Here is a 14,932-nt window from a genome sequence, read left to right on the forward strand (position 1 = left end):
TTGGGCTGTCCATGACAGAAAGAACCATGGTAGAAGCGAGGGCGAGGAAAATTTCGGGGAGTTCCTGGTTACGGTGGGTGGTCGGGGGCCAAGCGATGCATGTTTCTCTCGTACACGTATGCGCGTGTGTGCGAGGCGTTGGGCTGTGACTGAACCCAAGCAAGGCGTTGGGCTCTAACTAAACCCGAGCGATTGCACTGCAGGCTACGCGTTACTGAACCCAAGCGATCGATCGATGGCTGTTAACTGAACCCGATCGAGCGATTCCTTCACTACTGCTGCTAACTGAAGCCGATCAATGCTGCCTCTGGATGAACAGTGAGCGTTGCAAGGGGGGGGATTAGATGAACAGTGAGTGGTGGGGGTGGATGAACAGGACCCCGTGGTGTTGCCTCTGGATGAACAGGACCCCGATCGATCGAGCTGGTTGGGGCTGGATGAACATGATCCCGTGGAGGGTTGGATGAATAGGACGACCCCGTGGAGGGTTGGATGAACAGTAGAAGGTGGAGGGGTGGATGAACAGTAGCCCGTGGAGGGGTGGTTGAACAAGAGCCCGTGGAGAGGGGTGGTTGAACAGTAGCCGGTGGAGTAGCGCACGGTGGAGGATGGATGAACAGGAGCCTGTGGATGAACAGTCGCAGGTGGAGGCTGGAGGAGGTTGATGTTGGACGAACAGTAGCCCGTGGAGGCTAGAGGAGGTCGACGGTGGAGATGAACATTATCTCATGGAGTCCCGTTTTGCGGTACGCCACACCCTTCCTGATGAACATGACCCCCGTTTCGACCGTAGCGCTCCAACACAAGTCTGTTTCCTCCATTTTATGGTACGCCACACCCCTCCCGATCAATAGGACCCCTTTTCGACCGTAGGAGGTCCAACATAAGTCCGTTTCCTCTGTTTTGCGGTATGCCAGACCCCTCCCGATGAACAGGATCCTGTTTCAAACGTGGCCGGTCGAACACAAGGCCGTTTCCTCCACTATGCGGTACACCAGGCCTCATTTCCATCGCCTGTTCCGTCCCAGCCCTCCCGATGAACATGACAACACATTCCGTTCCGACCCAGCCGGTTGGCTCCCCATGAACACGACGACGATGTTGTTTCTCCATTTCGACCCAGCCATGTACATGAGCCCTGGCCGTACGTATGCACGAGTAGGCATTCGAGACCCCACCCGTATGTACGTACGTGGCCGTATTTACTTTCTTGCACCCTGGCCGCTGTACGTACATGTACATGCTACGTGCATGCCTCTACATCGACCAGTATGTGCGTACACGTTCACGACCAGAATAACAACACTACGTACGCTTCGACCAGGTGGGTCCCGACTGTCAGGCACTTCCTTGCATGCGAAGATGTAGCTGGTGGGTCCCAACAGTCACGGTGGCGAATTGTTTTTTTGCCCGGACGCACTTCCTTGCATGTGAAGATGTAGCTGGTGGGTCCCAGCAGTTAGGGGGGAAACATTTTTTTCGCGAAATGCGGTGGCCCGACCAGTGGGTCCCCGCTGTCAGGTGGAGAAATAATTATTTTGCGCGTAATAAGGAGGCACTTCCTTGCCGTCTGCCATGGACCCAGCTGTCAGCCTCTCCACGTATAGTACTCTTCTGATGGAAGTCGTTCCTTGACCACGTTGACCACACTGCACCGAGAGCACCAGGGCGGTGGACAACAGCGAGGCCTAGGAAGGGGACGACGCGGAGCCGGGGAAGACGCGGCAGTGGAAGCCCACGCAGAGAGGAGTGCGAGGGTTCACTGGTTCAGCTGCGGTGTGAGGCTGCCGTCGCCGCAGGGCCTGGCCAGCAGTGGGAATAGTAGGGGGTGGTGAGGCCTCTGCGGCAGCACAGCCGGCCACGGGAGGGAGGAGCATGCGGCACGACCAGCGCTGCTTTGCGTGGCTGGAGCAAGAAGACCAGAGGTTGAAGAAGCACTACGGCCAGCTTGAATCGTTCATATTAAGTAAGTTGACAAAGCCCTCCGTCCCCGTCAACTTAGTAGGCCCACAAGTCAGTCTCCCACCAAGGAGAGTCCCAGCTAGTAGGGGGAGTATTCATTTTTTTGTGCATAAGAAGGAGGCACTTCCGGTGGGTCCGAACTAACAGAGGGGGGTACGTTTTTGTCGTGAAATACGATGGCCCAACTGGTGGGTCCCCGCTGTCAGGTGGAGGAATAATTATTTTGCGCGTAATAAGGAGGCACTTCCTTGCGGCCGCGATGGACCCAGCTGTCAGCCTCTGCACGTACAGTACTCTTCCAATGGAAGTCGTTCCTTGACCACATTTACCACGCCGTGCCAAGAGCACCAGGGCGGTGGACGACGGTGAGGCCTAGGAAGGGGACGACGCGGAGCCAGGGAAGATGCGGCTGTGGAAGCCCGCGCAGAGAGGAGTACAAGGGTTCACTGGTTTTGCTGCGGTGTGAGGCTGCCATCGCCGCAGGGCCTGGCCAGTGGTGGGAATAGTAGGGGGTGGTGAGGCCTCCGCGACAGCACAGTCGGCCACGAGAGCAAGGAGCATGCGGCACAACTGGCGCTGCTTTGGGCGGTTGGAGCAAGAAGACAAGAGGTTGAAGAAGCACTACGGCCGTTGGATGGACATCGCACGGTCACTAGAGCTAGAATCATTCATATTGAGTAAGTTGACAAAGCCCTTCGTCCACGTCAACTGAGTAGGCCCACAAGTCAGCCTCCCACCAAGGAGGGTCCCAGCTAGCAGGGGGAGTATTCATTTTTTTGTGCGTAATAAGGAGGCACTTTCGGTGGGTCCGAGCTGACAGAGGGGGGAACATTTTTTTTCACCAAATATGGTGGCTCATCCGGTGGGTCCCAGCAGTCAGCGGGGAAACGTTTTTTTTCGTGAAATATGGTGGCCCGTCCGGTAGGTCCCTGCTGTCAGGTGGATGAATAATTATTTTGCGCGTAATAAGGAGGCACTTCCTTGCGGCTGCCGTGGACCCAGCTGTTAGGCTCTCCACGTACAGTACTCTTCCAATGGAAGTTGGTCGTTGACCACATTGACCACGCCGCCCCGAGAGTACCACGGCGGTGGACAACGGCGAGGCCTAGGAAGGGGATGACGCGAAGCTGGGGAATACGCGGCAGTGGAGGCCCACGCAGAGAGGAATACATGTCAATTTCTTTTGTTTAGGGTACGCGTCAACTTAGTAGGCCCGCAAGTGTGTGGCAGAGAACTTATAGCCCATTTCCGATTTATAAGAATGTACAACCCATTTTTGAATTCTAATAGAATTTACTACAACCCATTTATAGTATGTTAAAAGTACAATCCATTTTCTAGCTAGGACAACGATTAATAATTTCAACCAACCGTTCAAGCGAGAATTCAATAAAATCTCCCATATTTTGATGGGATCCGAAATATTTTTATCCCAAAATTTCTAGTCAGATTAAATATAAATTTGTATTACATAAAAATCTAACGAAACATTGCTCGCGCAACAATTAAAAAATAAGATTTTCAAAATCCATAAATAATATTTTAGAAACTAATTTCGTGTTTGGTGCATTTTTTTATAGTTATTGTCCAGTATTCATAATTACATCCCATTTAATATGTTTCAAAGCCCATTTTCCTGTTAGGCCTAATGCATCCCTCCTAGGAAAGATTTGCAGCTCAGCGGGGCGGAGAATAACAAGTTGGCCTTGCTTGGGTATTCCTCAAAAAAACTTATAGCTGGGCTAGCCATTTTCATCTTGAAAAAAAATAATATCTGGGTTGGATATCTGCACTGGGCTAGACGGGCCACAGCCCGCCCAGTTAATACCCTGCTCTCCTCTGAACAACAACAAAAGCATCACCAAGAAAAACTCTGCAGTGCTCACGCCTCAAAAACACAAATACTGCTCGAGCCGCTTGGTCCCAGCTGTCGGCCGCACCTTGTGCAATTTTCTCGTTTATATTGACTACATGGTTGACAATGGTGTGGGACCATCAGGAAACCAGGAGGAAGCAAAAAAAATATAGTTACATAATAAGGAGGCACTTGCGTACGTACGGCTATGGCACTAGTGGGTCCCTACTATCATCCAGTCAGAATAAAGTCATCTCCTGAATCCTCATATTCGTTGACCATGTTAACAATGCTGGGCGCTACGGCGAGTGCAACAACTCAGAGGACGACGGAGAGGGCCTCGTGGGCCCTATGGATGGTCTGATACAGCGCTCGCTGCTCATTCAGGAAGGCAGGATCATGGGGCACCTATGAGCACCTTCGAGAGACTGAGGCGGCATGAAACGGTAAGGCCGCGCTTGGGAGCTCTGGTTTATTTCACACCTGTATTAAGATACAAGTGTAATTTACTCTTATCAGAAACAACGCGTGAAATACAGGCGTAATGAAACCGAGGGCCCGAGGTCTGTAAGTCAAACCGGTGGGTTAGGCATGTAATTTGAGAGACCAGTGTATATTTTACTAGTCAAAATCGACCAACCAAGCACTTTGCCCAAGACCATCTACTTTTATTTACAAGTGTTAGTTTTACAAGCAGTTTTGGTCGGAACAACGATCCAATCACGGCCTAAGATGATGAGTTGATCAGAAGATCATATGGTTTCATGTCTAACCTACCCGACTTATCGTATAGGCTATGAATGAAACATAAGACTCTTAAGCACGGAAACAATAGAAGAGGATGATCTTCTTAACAAGCAAATCACTGGCATTAGATCGACATGCAAAACAATAGAAAGCATTATTCCCAGGAGGCACGGTGAACAACACATCATGCCGCATGCCACAACATTCCAAGCTCAACTTTGCAATCAAACATAAGGCCTGACATTACATAGACAATATTCAGAACAAACTCTTAACATAGGAATATCTCAGCAGAGTAACTATTTACTTCTAAACTGAACACATGAATAGGAAAAAACGATCAATGCTGCTCACAACAAAGGGCGTCCCACTCAAAAATATCAAATGCATGTCTTTTGGCTAACATCAATGAGCAAATTTTGACAAGGTTTCCCAATTCCAATATATTAAACTAATGTCTTCTTGCTAACATCAATTATTAAACTTTGACAAGCTTTTCCCATTCAAAATATGTAATACCTATGCTCGTGGAGTCCTATCACGGCTTCTTGTACTTGTTTGGGCACGTTTTGCCCAGTGCACTCCACCTGTTGTAGAGTTGCCTATGCTCTATGCAGACTAGTCATGTCACCGACGCCTAATAATACTCTGTAAAGCTTCTCGGTCAATCCTTCCGCAATGTAGTGCAAACAGTGACTGCTTCTTTCTGCAAAGTGGAACGACCAACTGGACCCAGTAATGCAGCAGTTTGCCTTGGACACATTGGCTCCTTTTGTGTAGTTCAACTAAAATCAAAGTCGGAATAAAACCGAGCTTTAATTTTGATATCCCTGTAAGCAACAATAGGTATAAGGGAAACAATTACTGAGAAATAACGGTTGATGACTTGTACTCCCAGATGAAAAGCATCTACTAATCTACCTTATCTGGGAAACAAAGCAGGAGAGCAGCAATTCTCCATCAGTGTGATTCATTCATATTGATTGAGACATTATCTTAACAATGCCTTGTTTCAACATGTATAAAGAACGACAAAGCAGAAAAGGACCATTCCTAAAACAATGCGACTGATTCATTTTAACAGAGACATTATCTTAACAATACCTTGGTTAAACATGTAGAAAGAACTACAAAGCAAGATAGTACCATTCCTAAAACAATGCGACTAATTTGTTTTAACAGAGGCAAAAAAGGAATCAATTACTGGCCAATAAAGGAGGATGAAACATGTGGCCACAAAAATGGTAATCCCACCAATCCCTAGCAAGTGTTGCAGTTTTGAACTAAGATTCACTAGTTAATTAATTTTGAGAGTGGCATTACTTAATTTTACCAGCAGCATTAGATTAACAAAAAGCATAAACAGTTCCAGGGGAGAGTGGGAGCAACAACAACTTGTGCTTACATCTACTTATAAAGGGGGTGATGCAGAGTTTGTTGTAACAAAGCAACAAGCATCATGTCTGGGTTGGTACCATTTTTGTTCACTACTTAATGGGAAAAGACAACAATACAATATCTTCATTTCAACATGTATTTAAAACAGTACCAATACAAGTAGCACAACATCTCAAAGCAGACTGCACAATCATATGGATGAAGGCCTGTACTGACCTTTCATGAGAAGACCACCAACATAAAATACGAATCTACCAACACAAATAGGAAATACAATCTCGTTTTGTGCAGTTGCACTGAAATCAAGCAAAGTGTTTCACGTAGCACAGCAAAATGTCGCAATAGCAACAAGTTGAATAGATATCCCTATTTAAACAGAGGCAAAAAAGAAATCAATTACTGGCTAATAAAGGAGGATGAAACATGTGGCCACAAAAATGGTAATCCCGCCAATCCCTAACAAGTGTTGCAGTTTTGAAATAAGATTCATTAGTTAATTTTGAGAGTGGCATTGCTTAATTTTACCAGCGGCATTAGATTAATGAAAAGCATAAATAGTTCCAGGGGAGAGTGGGCACAATAAAAATATGTGCTTCCATCTACTTATAAAGGGGGTGATGCAGAGTTTGTTGTAACAAAGCAACAAGCATCATGTCTGGGTTGGTCACATTTTTGTTCAGTACTTAATGGGAAAAGGCAGCAATACAATAGCTTCAATTCAACATTTATTTAAAACGGTACGAATACAAGTAGCACAACATCTCAAAGCACACTGCACAATCATGTGGATGAAGACGACCAGGATAAAATACGAATCTACCAACATGAATAGGAAATCCAATCTCGTTTTGTGCAGTTGTACTGAAATCAAGCAAAGTGTTTCGCGTAGCGAAGCAAAATGTCGCAACAGAAACAAGTTGAATAGATACCCCTGTTTTAACAGAGAAAAAAAGGAAACAATTACTTGCCGATAAAGGAGGATGAAACAAACGGTGACAGAAAGAAGCATCTAAATTATCTTGATGGAAAACAAAGTAGGATAGTAGCATTTCTAAAATGGTTGCATTGATTCATATTAACCGAGACATTCTCTTAAAACAACATTCGTTAAAAAATGTAATTTACTTTTAACAGTGGCATTGCTTCAATTTTCCGGATGCATTCTTAGATTAACAACAGAAAAATAGTTGTATGGGACATGCTAGCACCACGTGCATCCACACGTACAAATGGGTGATGCAGAGTATGTATCCAAGTAGCATATCTGCGTTGGTCCCATATTTGTTCTCTTTGAACCTTTTTCCTATGTGAGGGCAGCAAATCTAGTCCTACACAAACTAACCGACCCCCCTGTTTCTTTCCCTTTTCAACAAAGAGATCGGTTCCTTATAGATGTGTGTACCGGGTTACCCCCTTTTTCCCTTTTCGACCAATAAAGCGGCTGGATAGCCAGTCTATACTACTTTCTGTCCCTTTTCCTCATTGAACCGCGTCCTAGATTCATGCTCCACCCCACCGCACCCTTCTTTCCTCTTTGAACCAAGACCTAGATTCGACTATAGATCGAAAAAGATCCACATGCAGCTAGAGCAACGACGGTTTCAAAGAAACTTATACGTTAGGGTCGTTGGGATGTGGCAAGGCATGTGGCGGGAGGCCGTATCTGCCCACACTACATATGGCAGCGAGGAAGAAGGGGTCGGTGGCCCTCCCGCACAAGAGCTGGGTGAAAGAGAACAGCGCATCCGGCAGTGGATTGCCTCCCTCGCCGAAGGCGATAGAGTGAATGCTGCACCTCCTTCCCTTCCCGGTGCGATGGGATCCGGACGCCTCCTTCACTAGCTGTGAGGGAGGAGAGAGAGACAAGAGGCCAACGCAATCTTGTTTACATCTGGTGAAGAGAGGGTGAGAGACTGTGAATATAGCAAACCCTAGCAAAGGAACCTTGAGCCTCTAGTGTGTATATATATATATGCAATGCGGCGAGAGTGTGGAGAGTGCAAACCCTAGCGAACAAGCAATGAGGCTCCAGCTTATATATATATGTATGTATATATATATATATATATATATATATATATATATATATATATATATATATACTGTAGTATGGACTGAGATCCGGTGCCTTAACTGCACCTGCTTTTGGGTGTATGACAGGTGGGCCAGCCACATTTTGGGCCCACCTGTCATAAACCCAAAGGAAGGTGCACTAAAGTCAATGAAGCTGCGTCCCTATAATACTCATGTATATATGACTAATATATAGTGGAGTGGTTTTCTTATTCTCTCCATAACAATCATTTTAAATTGTGTAAGTACAAAACGAAACTCTTTATTTAACGTACCAGTGAAGAAAACTACTGCTCCCTCTGGCTCTAAATAATTTTCTTTCTAGAGATTTCAACAAATGACTACATACGTTGCAAAATGAGTGAATCTACACTGTAAAATATGTCTATATACATCTGTATGTGGTAGTCCATTTCAAACCACTGGAAAGACAAATATTTAGTAAGGGAGGGAGTACTTCCTATGAACTAACGATCGACGCGTCCTAGTCGCACTTCCTGTCCTTCACGTGCGGTACACTACCCTCCCTTGAGTGAACAACCACACATGCGCCAAATTATCGGAAACGTGTGAGAGTGTGTACAAATAAAGAATTTTAATTTCAATTAACGGAAATGTTTGAGAGTATGTACAGTTTGCCCTCTCTAATAATTATGGTTTGTTGTGTTCAGCCTAAACTTGGTCAAAGTTTACAAAGTTTGACTTCAGTCAAATCTAATATGCGGAGTAAATAAAAATGGAGGGATACTACATCCATCCGGGTTTTTAGTCCACACCATTCTTTTAATCAAAGTTAATAGATGGACAAATAAAATTACAGGGGAGCTGGAGACAAAGTTGTGAGAAGGCTTAGAAATCAATACAAAACTTATGCTCTTAGTACCAACGTTGATCCTTCTTCGAGGAAACATTTGGTTCATAGCCAGTTGTGTGATAAAATTGCACCAACGTGAAAGACGACTGCGTCTCCAACGCAACCAAGGTGAACTGACGAAGGATATCATCTTTGTGGGCAACAAGCAAAGAACACTAATGGGAGACAACTTGTTTTTCATTGAAAATCGATCAGCTTCGCCAGCCGACGCAACCATGAGGCGCGACCATGAGCATCGATAGGTCATCGTCGTAATGCATCATCCATTTGGCATCAAGTTTGGGTGAGGCTCCTATGAAGTTCGACAATTCCTCAATGTGGTCTGTTTCTTCTCAGTAATCAAGCTCGAGGAAGGAAGAACCACGTGGCAGAGGACAGTGAGGTGGAACAACAATGGCCATCCAATTTTGTGCAGTTCCACTAAAATTGAGGAATACATGCCCGGGTATGGAGATACGCATCGCTGTTTCCAAAAATATAAAAATGGGATATAGTGTTGTTACTTTGTTTTACAAGATTAACAACGACATCTCAATTTTCAGTAAGAATTAATGAAAAGTACACCAACAAACAGAAGCATCATGATTATCTTGATGGGAACTAAACCAGGATACCCGAGAAAAAAGCATTTCTTCATTTACCCAGTGATAGTATTAGATTAGCAGCAGTAATAGGAGCAGATGGACAATGACCGCACAACCACCATGTACTTTTTGTCGAAACAACATGTATACCTCCATCGAGGCATAAATCAGGACAACTTTTCGAGTGGCATTTCCTCTATAATAGTAGGTGATATTGGAACAACCGACGAACCCTAGCTACTATACATGGGGAGCTGGGGAGTAGTCGCATAGAAGAAAACCCGCATGCATCGACCCGGGGAGCTGGACCAGTACAAGAAGTTATACCTCAGGTGGGCAAGATGTCGCTTAGGAGGGCGGGCGGGATCTACCCACACGACGGCAGCGAACAAGGGTGCGGAGGACCTTCGTCCGTGCCAGCGCCGGCTCCAAGAGGAAGGTGCACATCAGCTTCCTGCATCGCCGATGGCGACAACGTCAATGCTGCACCTCCTCACCTCCTGCAGCGGACGGGATTCTGACGGATCTGTGACCATCGGCGAGGAGAGAGATAGAGTGGACATCGTCGTCTTGTTTTGATATGGAGAGGGTGAGAGGGCGAGACGCGAGAAACTCTATCAAACAAGAGGCTATAATGGAGTAAAAAAATCTCTCCATAGCAGTGGTTTTAAATAGAATACGCGCGTTCGCGGAAAAAAGAAACAAAAACTGGCGAACTATTTTTTAAAGTACCAAGAAAGAAAACTCGATCAAAAACATGCCCCCGCTTCCAGGTCGCGAGAGTCATCGCGCACACACACATAGACATAGACATGCATATCCGTGTTTACGTAAAATTCCATTTCCATCTCCATCTCCAATCATATTTGTCCAACTGGCACATTATTTACGTTGTTAATTGTATACGCAGCAATATTAACACACAACATCTCTTGTTTGCGGGCGTCCGGACCGCTGCCACGGTCGCTCCTGACCAACCCGAACCCTCTACATCACCCGCACGTGCTTCCCGCCTGAAACGGTCAGTGCCACATTCATGCCCGGCCAGAGCGGACGCGACCTCTCACTGGCACCGGCATTGAAGCGGCGCGCCGGCTGAGAGAGCGTCGCCCGCGCTGCTTCCTAGTGCACGCGACTGCTCCATGTTCAAAGGTCACAATAGCCGGTCACAACATGCATGTAAAAAGTTCTTGGGAGTCCGTGCTACAGCTAGCTGTCCTCCCCCAACTCATCAATCTCTTCCAGTAGTGCTAGTACTCCATGGCGCGATCCATCGACAAGCAGGCGGGAAAGTTATCGTATACTCGGTTTGCGGTGAGTGGCATGCCGAGCGACCATGTGGGGTCGAGCCGTGGAGGAGGGTGAGACACGAACGCGACAGACGTGATTTAAACGTTGGTTTTGCTCGATGGCGCGATCCAATGAAACGAAACGTTGGTTTCTCTCCGTTTCCATTTTTTTCTCCGAAAAAACGGAAAATTTCCACTCCATTTTAATTCCTACTCCAAGGTTGCCCCATTACAACATTCCATCAAATACAAAGCAAAACTAACACGCATGCTGATGCATCTCAATGATTCATAGATCATAGCCAATATTTACTTCACAGCTAAACACAAAAGTTGTGAGAGCGTGTACGAAAGAGAAACTACTGATGGGGTCACTATGACTTAAACCTAAACCCTACACAGGATTTAATTTCCTGGCTAGGTAGAACCTGTCGAAGGAAAGACGGCTGGCACCCTCGGATCATACGATGCTTTCGTTCAGTTCCACTAAAATTGAGCTGAGCATCCCTGATGGCAAAGATATTGAAGAAGTGTGATTTGAATAATAGTACTGGCACTAGTTCATGAGACATAAACTCATCACAAGTACGCAGAAGCCGGTAGAAGTAGAGAAAGATCGACATGGAGATGGAGCTACGTGGGGAGCTGCGGCAGTGGAGCAAGCCGGCTCCAAAAGGAAGATGCACTACCTGGGATGTCGGGCTGTAGCTAGAAGGGCGATTGGGATGCGGCATCGGCCCATACCGTGGTGACCCCCGATTGGGACGCACCGACTATGGGTTTTCTCCCTCGCCGATGTTGACCGCGTCTATGCAGGATATTGGTCCCTTCCCCCAGCCGCGGGATCAGGCCGGATATGTGTCCAGCGGTGTGGCCACCGTCGCTCTATGCTTGTGAAGAGAGCAACCCACGCAAGCAGGCTTTTAGCTTATGCTCCTGCTAGTGTATATAAAGTGGTTTTCTTTTTCTCTCCATATCAACCATTTTATATTGAGTACGTGTCATTCAAGAGTGAAATGATGGTTGCTTCTTCCGACTAACTTACTATGTGATTTGACTGCTCCTTAGTGGCCCCTACACGTACTCCCCCTATGTGTATGCAACAGTCACACGTACACATGGACGCAAAAATGCGCGCCACGCCCTTAATGCATGCATGTCCAAGCACACGATGGAACACACACGGTCACGCTCAAGTGCTCAACCTACACGTGCATGCACACACATACTCTGCCAGGGAGCTAGTGACCGTATAAACACATGAAAATGTATATATTGAGTGCTATGAGCGTATTATGAAGTCCATTGACCGTATTTTTACAAATATACAGTGACGGATAGTGTATTTATGTCGTTTGAAATTATTCCATATTAACCGGAGAGGAGGCAGTATGGACTAGCATTACTTTGCTCTGTCCTGTCAACTTTCCGAACGAGGAGAAGCTTGCAGGACAGGAGAAGCGTGTGCGCGGTGGCTCGCAGGACAAGGAGAAACTTTTGACTAACGCAAGCTCTCCCTTGCTCAGGCAGTGGCGTGCAACAGTTAATTCGGTGTCAGATTGCCAGCAACATACACTATACTAGTATTATTATTGTTCAACTTCCCAAAGAGGCGAACAGCCAAGCGCAAAGTTTACTAGTACTAGTACTACTACTATAGTCTACAACCAACCGGATGGAGGAGCGTCTGCACTCTTATTATATTTTTAAAATGTGATAAAGCAATCTTCAACACATTTGGTTCTCTTCGAGGGTTCTAGCATGTGATAATGGAAGTTGATTGCATGGAACACTCACCACAATTCTCGCTTAATTCTGGCTCATATCCTGTTACAAATAGGAGCGCTCGGTAATATTTCCTCTTTTTTTGTTATTCAGCATGTAAACAGGTCAGCAAACCTTGCAGCGCATCTTTGTGCGAACCGCGCTTGCTGCACTATGAATGTGGCCGAGAGCTGGCTTGATGAAACACCTCGCTTCCTACTTCTTTTGTTACGGGGTCCCTCGGTTCCTAGTGACCAGTGTCTTGGGTGATCGTCCTAAGAATGCTTATATATGAATAAAGCTCTCTCATTTACCCGCAAAAAAACATTAAGCCATATTAACCGGAAAGGAGGGAGTATGGACTAGCACTACTTTTTTGGTGTGTCCCGTCAACTCGCATAATGAGGAGAAGCTCGCTTACGCCTTTTGACTAATGCAACCTACCCTCGCCCAGGCGGTGGACATGCATCATATCATTCAGTGTCAGATTGTCAGAGGCATACACTGTAGTACCCAACATGCGGAGTACCATCATTGTTCGACTTCACGAAGAGGCAAAGAGCCAAGCACAAAGTTTGGTAGTACGAGTAGTTCTACTACTAGAACCGCATGGTGGAGTGTCTGTACTCTATTTTTTTAATCTCTGATAAAGTACACATTTATTCCGGAGAAGGGCAGAAAACGGAAGCCCAACATGTAATGATGATATCGATCAACCATGCTCGAATATATCTTGGCCTCCGTGCGAGCCCGTCTATGTGTTCTCGCTCCTCATCTCTCTCAAGGAACAGCGGGTCAACCATTTTGCCGTCAATTGAGATCGGTTTGCTCACACTCCGGTCCCACATGCCAGTGATATGCCAAGAGGATGTGCATTGACCGACTGGCCATAAGTGTACTTGGTTTTGCACCTTCATACTCCCTCCTTTCCGGTTTATAGGGCTCAATTCAAAAATCTCACCAACCAAGGTAGATGGTGAGTGGTGGAATACTTTTTGTAATTTGAAAAAGCACCCAATTAATGCTCTTGTTTTCCTCAAAAATTATGTCTACCAATATATTAATTGCAATGCATGCATGCATAAAGTACATGCATTGGTCAATTTTCTCTACTTTCATGCAATGATTTAATGCACATTGAAATCTGAACTTGTGATGGGGAACAACCAAATTGAGCCTTATAAAATGAAAAATTAAGATTTTTAGATAAGCCCTATAAACCGGAAAGGAGGGAGTACTACTCCTCCCTTTGTCACAGTTTATAGGGCGCGCTTCATTATGATGGATTTCTCTCAATGCATTTCCACCACCAGAGAGACTTTAGACGCGTTTGGTTTAATGCTCAATTAATTAGGGCATGGTAACCGCAATCAAGTCCACAATTTTCTCTCGATGTACTACTACAGAGTGAAGTAAGTGCATGCAAGTGTGTACCTGGGGTGGGAGCACTGCATGCATGTGTACGCATTATTTCCTCTAGTAATAGACGCCGTGCTATAACTACCAATGCTATTTTTCATGCCGATCGCTAGTCGCCTTGGTCCCAGAGATTTTTTCTTTTTCTGAAGTGCGCTCTATAAACAGTGACGGATGGAGTAGTATGAGCGTATTCAAAGAAGAGTGTATTGATGGTTGCTTCTTTAGAGCAACTTACAGTGGGAAAGGTGGGGCTTATGATTTGACTGCTCATTGCTCACTATTAATGCGGCGCAACGACCAGGCTGAGTCTCCCATGCGGTTGTGCACTACCCCCTCGGTTCTTAAATATAGTCTAGAGTATTTGTCTTTCTAGAGATTTCAATGAGTGACTACTCAAATATTTGTCTTTTTAGAGATTCAAATGGACTACTAGATACCGATGTATATAAAGATATTTTAGAGTGTAGATTCACTCATTTTGCTCCATATGTACTCACTTGTTGAAATCTCTAGAAAGACAAATATTTAGGAACGGAGGGAGTACACATACGAAGCAAAATGAGTGAATCTACACTCTAAAATATGCCCAATTGAAATTTGTAAAAAGACAAATATTTAGGAACGAAGGAGTATAATTTTGTGCATGGCACGTGGACCCGGATGCTAAAGAGGCTTCTGGCAATGCTATCAAGCTTCCAACATTTGTTTACATAATTGACGTACTATACAAATAAAAAACTAACTTCCTTGCCATTGATGCTCTTTCAGGAACAATAAAAAACTAACTTCCTTGCTAATGCATCTCAATTATTAGTAGATCAGAGCTAATATTACATCACAACTGAAGACAAAGTTGTGAGAAGGTGTTAAATTAAAATTAATCCTTGCTTTCATTGGCAGCAACGTCCCCCCAGCTCTGTCTAAATAAACAAGGCATGTTGAGAAAAAATGTAGCTATCTGGAGCAT

Source organism: Triticum aestivum, chromosome 7B (assembly GCF_018294505.1).
Source record: "Triticum aestivum cultivar Chinese Spring chromosome 7B, IWGSC CS RefSeq v2.1, whole genome shotgun sequence".
NCBI classification, from domain to species: Eukaryota; Viridiplantae; Streptophyta; class Magnoliopsida; order Poales; family Poaceae; genus Triticum; species Triticum aestivum.